Consider the following 7,369-nt stretch of genomic DNA (forward strand, 5'->3'; position numbering starts at 1 on the left):
TCTGTAACCGTGGCTTCCTTCACATGTCATGATAAGCCACAGTTTGTCTTAAACTTTGATTTAATCATAAACATGTGTCTGCCCAGGCCATACGGGTCCCCATTCAAATTCTGCTGCCTGGGCCACTCAAACAAGGCACACACTGGTCTGACAAACTGAGCCATGGTTTGCTTCAAACAAACCAAAAGCAGTAAGCCAGAAATAAAGCATGAACATGTCTTATTCTAATATTTATGGGCAGTCACTAGAAAGAACATACTTGGATTAGGCAATTATTATTTTTGGCAATATTCCTTTTGAAAGAATGGTCTCTCTCTTATATCCCTGTGCTCCAATCCAAAAGGCATAAACACTTGTGTGCTAATCCAGCAAACAGGATTCATGTGTGGGAGCTGCAAAAGAAAGGACTAGCTACTCTGTTGCAGAACTGGGTAATGGGTATTGTGGCAGGGTATGGGTATGAGACATGGAACTTGCACAACAGAAGACACATCTTCCACTTCCTACATTCCATATCACTTATCTGAACCGCACAGTCTCTGCCTACTCAGAACATATTTTGCCATAGTGAACTGGCTTGAATGCAATGAGTACTAGCCCTGCTGAAGTCAGCTGAGATCCCAGTACAAGGGAAGAAAATAGGTGTCGGCCCACGGAGTGCCAGCAGTTCTGAGACACTATACTCCCCCATCCAGCTGCACACTGAAATGATTGTGTAAAACTAAAATAAAGCACAGCTTCTATTTCCCATTGTTGCACGCACAACAACTGGCTTGAGGGGAAAACTAGGAGGATAACCTAGCAGCTACAAGGGTAAAAAACGCAGCAGATTAGAATTGACAGAAATGGAATTAGTTACTACACATTAAAAAGATTATGTCGATAAGTGCCTTCAAGTTATGGTGGAAGACACCTCAAGACAGAGCCTGACACCTGACAAATTAGGGAAGGGCCATAGCTCAGTGGCAGAGCACCTGCTTTGCATGCAGAAGGTCCCAGGTTCAATCCCTGGTACAGTGGTACCTCAGGTTACATACGCTTCAGGTTACATACGCTTCAGGTTAAAGACTCCGCTAACCCAGAAATAGTGCTTCAGGTTAAGAACTTTGCTTCAGGATGAGAACAGAAATCGGGCTCCGGCGGCGCGGAGGAGGAGCAGGAGGCCCCATTAGCTAAAGTGGTGCTTCAGGTTAAGAACAGTTTCAGGTTAAGTACGGACCTCCGGAACGAATTAAGTACTTAACCTGAGGTACCACTGTATCTCCAAGTAGGGCTGGGAGAGAGTCCCTGTCTGAAGTAATGGAGAGCCACTTCCAGCCAGTGCAGACAGTACTGAACTGAAGAGACCAATGCTCTGACTCAATCTAATGCAGCTGCCTGTGTTCCTAAATTTCAAGTGGGAGAACATTCCAGAGCTGTGGCACCACCACATGAAAGGCTTGGTGGTGTTAGTTTGGAAGGGGAGGATCCCAATCGCCCTCATACAACACAAGAATGAAAGACGGACTGGTGGTGGCTTTGGCCAGGCCTATGTCTGAAGGAGAGCTCTTGGGCTGTTTCCACAAGCCATTGCCCTGTACACATAATAAACCCTTCTAAACTTGCAAAGGCCAAACCACTTTTCTTGTTTTTACCTTTTTTTACTTGCCCCTCATTTTTGTTATCCTGGCAAAGGTTTGTTCTTGCTACACACATTGGGCTGACCATACCATTAGACAGAATGAGGAGACCGCCTCAGAAGACAGATGCTGAGGGGCAGTAGACCCTCCTCCTCCCTGTTCCTCCTAAGTCCCCAGACCAATCCCTTCTGGCGGTGGGCAAAGCTGTGGAGGCTACCTAGCCTGCTGCTTCCAGGTGTGGTGAAGGAAACTCTGCCATCAACCAGTTTTGAAGTAAGATTCAACCCACATTTTGCTTCTGTGCATAGAATGGGGAGCGGGGCATCTTGCCCTTTACCTTCAGCTGCAAAATGGCCTCGCTTGGGCCAGGCCACTACACACAGATTATCATAGAGTTTATGATGGTGAAGAAGAGTTGCATGCATCTCACTTGATCCAAAATATCCTTGATGTTAGATGAGAATCTTCTTACTGCGTTGCCCTAGCAAGCCTAAGAAGCATCATCCGAAGAGAGGTTCTTCAGGCATACATACAGTAAAATGGCTAAATCCCCAGGTTTCTGGGGTTATTCTGGGATTCCTCAAGCCATCTCATCAAGCAACCTATCCTTCTGGCCCCCACCAATCTGGAAATATTTCTGCTGCTGGGGAAAACTTTTTCAGCCGGCAACTACATTTTCAAAACTTATAGACCAGGCCCTTCCCTGCTCTGTATTTTTGAAGCTCCTTGGGGATGCTTAATGCTGGAATATTTACAGCACTAGAGGTTCTGCTTGCTGAAGACATTCTGAGGAGTCCCTGTTTTATATGACAATAAGATGATCACCATTGTACCAAAAGCAAGGTACAAGAACAGTATTTGTATACTGCCCCTCATTCACGGTAGAGGAGCATGAGGTGAGACAGGTATTGAGGATGGCGAATCCGAGGAAGGCGGCTGGACCTGATGGCATCACTGGAAAGGTGTTGAAGGGCTGTGCGGATCAGCTGGCGAGGGTCTTTACTAAGATCTTCAATAAGTCCTTACACCAGTCTATTGTCCCACCCTGCCTGAAGTCGTCAACTATTGTCCCTCTGCCTAAAAAATCCACAATCAGTAGTTTGAATGACTACAGACCAGTTGCACTGACTCCAATCATCATGAAGTGTTTTGAGAAACTGGTGCGCCGTCACATTATTTCCTGTCTTCCATCAACTTTTGACAACTACCAGTTTGCATACAAGGCAAATAGATCCACAGAAGACGCTATCACCACCACTCTCCATGCTGCTCTGTCCCATCTGGAGCAGCCGGGGAGTTATGTGAGGCTGCTGTTTGTGGATTTTAGCTCTGCTTTTAACACTATCCTCCCCCATAGACTGGTGTCCAAGCTAGAGGCGATTGGACTCTCCAACTCCACCTGTCTCTGGGTTTTGGATTTTTTGTCAGGACGTTCTCAGAGGGTTAGAGTAGGGTCACATATGTCCATAGCCCTTAGCCTTAACACCGGCTCACCACAGGGTTGTGTGTTGAGTCCCCTGCTCTATGCTCTCTATACGTATGACTGTACAGCCATCTATTCCAGCAACAAAATCATCAAGTTTGCTGATGACACTACGGTGGTAGGGCTCATTTCAGGAGGGGATGAGTCCGCCTATCGGGACGAGGTGGAGCGGCTCTGTGTTTGGTGTGGAGAGAACAATCTGGCTCTTAATACGGCTAAGACCAAGGAATTGGTGGTGGATTACAGGGAAAAAAAGGCGGACATTCAGCCCTTGTATATCAACGGGGAACGGGTGGAGAGGGTGGCGGAATTCAGGTTTTTGGGAGTAACTATCGATCAGGGCATGACTTGGAGCGCAAATACTACTGCTCTGGTGAAGAAGGCCCAGCAGAGAATTTATTTCCTCAGACTTTTGAAGAAGAACAATCTGAGTGAGAGACTGCTGGTGTCCTTCTACCGAGGCTCCATAGAGAGCATTCTTACATACTGTATTTGTGCTTGGTTCTCCAGTTGTACAGCTAGGGAGAGGAAGGTGCTCCAGAAGGTCATAACCACAGCCCAAAGGATTATTGGTCATCCTCTCCCATCTTTGGAAGAACTGTACGGTTCCCGTTGTCTTAGGAAAGCAAACAACATCCTGCAGGATTCATCCCACCCAGGACACAGTCTGTTTGCACTACTGCCTTCTGGCAGGAGATATAGAAACATCAAGTCAAGGACAAATAGACTGAAAAACAGTTTCTATCCAAGAGCTGTGGCCTTTTTGAATGCTGTAACTCGATAGTGTGACCTGGGAGTTTGATGGGTGTTGGTGTGGGTGTGGCTGGAATGTGGTTTGTTTGGTTGTTGTTGTTGTTTTGCTTTTGTTGTTTTTTAAGGGATGGCATCCAATTTCGTTGCACTTGTGCAATGTTGCACTTGTGTAATGACAATAAAGAATCTATCTATCTATCTATCTATCTATCTATCTATCTAAAAGCAAGGTACAAGAACAGTATTTGTATACCAACATGTAATCCTGTAGCTACCCAAAAATAAGAAGGTAGGGACTTCTACTTAGTTGAGAGACCACAAAGCACAGTGGTACCTCGGGTTAAGAACTTAATTCGTTCTGGAGGTCTGTTCTTAACCTGAAACTGTTCTTAACCTGAAGCACCACTTTAGCTAATGGGGCCTCCTGCTGCTGCTGTGCCGCCGCTGCACAATTTCTGTTCTCATCCTGAGGTAAAGTTCTTAACCCGAGGTAATATTTCTGGGTTAGTGGAGTCTGTAACCTGAAGCGTATGTAACCTGAGGTACCACTGTATTTAGAAGTATGTATACTCATAAACTGAAATAGTAACAAACAAGAACTAGCCCTATGATCTTCCAGAAGGTCAGTGAGTACACCAATGAGTACACAGGGTTGTTGAGTTTTTTGTTTTTTAAGAGTAACTCATCTGGAGAGACGACAACATTTTTGTGTTCAAAAATTTTGAACACAAAATACAGCAACTTTTTTGTTGCCATTGTTTTAGTGGGAGTGGAAGAGATACAACATGACTGCCCAATCACAGCTGTACAAAAATCCTGTATTTCACAATTTATTTTTAATCAGCAGGTTTCATTTCTGTCCTAGTGGAGAAAAAAACCCAGGGCCTAAGAGGAGGCAGAAGTCAGGCAGACATGCCATTAAGTCTGTAGCTGAGTGGTTTAAACACAGACTGATGAAGATGTCAGTGGGATGGGTAAAAAAGGAGGGCAAAAGCAGACCAGGAATTTGACATGCTTAAAATACATGGGAGGACAAAGAAAAATTCTAAGATTTAAGGTTCTCACCCTCTGCAGTAGCAGGGGATGGGGAACCTGTACACTTCCTATTTTTAAAAGTACTAAAAACCATAAAAAGAGCCTGCTGGGTTGGGCCAATGGCCCATTTAAGTCCAGCATCCTGTTCTCAGTGGCCAGCCGGATGTCTATGGGAAATACACAAGCAGAACCTGAGCCCAAGAGCGCTGTCCCCTCCTGTGGTTTCCAGAAACTGGTATTCAGAAACATCACTGCCTCTGACTGTGGAGACAGAGCATAGAATCCACCATGGCTAGCAGTTGATACTGGGTGGTCTCTCTTTTTAATGCTACCGATAAACTAGTTTTTCACCTATGTTGTCATATTAAGAGTTTTGACATCTCTAGTAATATAATTGCATCTGGCTTTCTCCTACAGATGGCCGCTTCAACCAGCAGGAGTCCCACATGGCTGCCTAGCTCTGAGAACTGAATTCCATAGGCTTTGGGAACAATTGAAACGCCCCGTGGATTCAGTTCTACAGCTAGACAGCAACTAAACTCCAGGAGCTGCCGAGTTCACTCTTGTGTGTCATCAAGGGGATCCGTCAAGACACATAACCATAAGCCAATATAGCTGAACGTTTGCCATCTACGTGGATTATCCTTTTTAGGTGGCTCTCCTATTCAAGCAGCTGCATGCATGCACACCCCAAGTTAACCTGGGTGGAGCTAAGGTGATGTTGCCACACCTGCACTTTGACATTATCTTATAATCCACTCACCTCCTCTTTCTACAGAGAAATATCATCAGCCTAAAAGTGACAGTGGGCTCCTGCCCACCTAGCAGTTCGAAAGCACCCCTAAGTGCAAGTAGATAAATAGGTACCGCTTTATGGCGGGAAGGTAAACGGCGTTTCCATGTGCTGCGCTGGTGCTGGCTCGCCAGAGCAGCTTCGTCACGCTGGCCACGTGACCCGGAAGTGTCTCCAGACAGCGCTGGCCCCCGGCCTCTTAAGTGAGATGGGCGCACAACCCTAGAGTCGGACACGACTGGCCCGTACGGGCAGGGGTACCTTTACCTTTTAAAGGTGACAGTATGATGCAGTATAAGCCCTCTTCTGGGTCCAAAACACCCCACGTGTCACAGTCGTGCATTCTTTGAACACACACAAAATGTGTGTTGCCTGTACTAGCTTAGGGCCCTCGTATCTACAGGACCACCTCTCCTGGTATGACCTGCAGAGGACCTTAAGGTCCATGAATAACCATAGTTTAGAGGTCTCGGGCCCTAAGGAAGTCAGACTATCCTCCACCAGGGCCAGGGCCTTTTCAGTGATGGCTCCGACCTGGTGGAATGCTTTGTCCCATGAGACTAGGGCCCTTCAGGATTTGACCTCCTTCCGTCAGGCCTGTAAGACAGAGCTATTCCGCCTGGCCTTTAATTGGAATTCAGCCTGATCTTTTATTTCCCTTCTCTTCTCTTCCCTCCCCCTCCCCTTTTATGAAATCACCCGCTCTGAGACCCCACAGCTAATTCTCCCCTGGCCTCCTCACTGGCCCAAGTAGGACCAATTCAGCCAGCTAGCCCCGGGGATTATCTAATTGATTTTTGAATTATATTGTTATTCATGTTTTTATACTTTATTTTATGCTGCTTTTATAATTAAGTATTTTAAAGTGTTTTAAATTTGTTGCTAGCCACCCTGAGCCCGGTTTTTGAACCGGGAAGGGCGGGGTATAAATAACAATTTATTATTATTATTTGCCAAAACATGGGTGGCATCTCTGTGTAAAAATAGTAGATGAGTGTGACTATCTGCATACAAGTTAGTCTGAAACCAATGGCTGAGAAAGTTAGCATTGTTAGGTTAAAAGGCAATACTTTAGATGTGCAACCCAAACCTATACGTGTTTATTCCCATGTCCCACTGAATTTAACTTTGATCCTTACAATTGTCACTTTAAAAGGCTTCAATCTTATACATGGCCTGAAGGAAAAGCTTGACCACCCCAATATTGTCCCATGTATGGATCCATATGCTTAATCAAACAGGGTATATTTAGTAAAATTCAGTCTTTAGGCATTACTCTTTTCATACAGCACCATGAACAGTTATCAGGCACCCATCCTTCTGCACCATGAAGCTTACAGAGCTTTCCCATCTGCTCTAAGATAAGTACGTATAGCCACATTAGGGAGGAACTCAAAAGATTAGTGCATGGATCAAAGTCATAATATTATTATTTGTATTTTACAACTATACCCGTCCTCTTGTTCATTCCTGAACTCTGTGTACTTCTTGAAACTAGCAGAAGAGATAATCTTATGCTATGTTGTACTACAACATCTGCACTTCACAGTTTGGTGATAAGACAGGAATTATTTCCTTCTTTAAAACATGCAGATACCCCACAAATAAACAATACTATTTATGTCAAGCAGTCATTTCTACCCTACTTACAATAAGTTATCACAAAGAAATGTTCACACAGTAAAA

The sequence above is a fragment of the Podarcis muralis genome, chromosome 6 (genome assembly GCF_964188315.1).
Source record: "Podarcis muralis chromosome 6, rPodMur119.hap1.1, whole genome shotgun sequence".
Classification (NCBI taxonomy): domain Eukaryota; kingdom Metazoa; phylum Chordata; class Lepidosauria; order Squamata; family Lacertidae; genus Podarcis; species Podarcis muralis.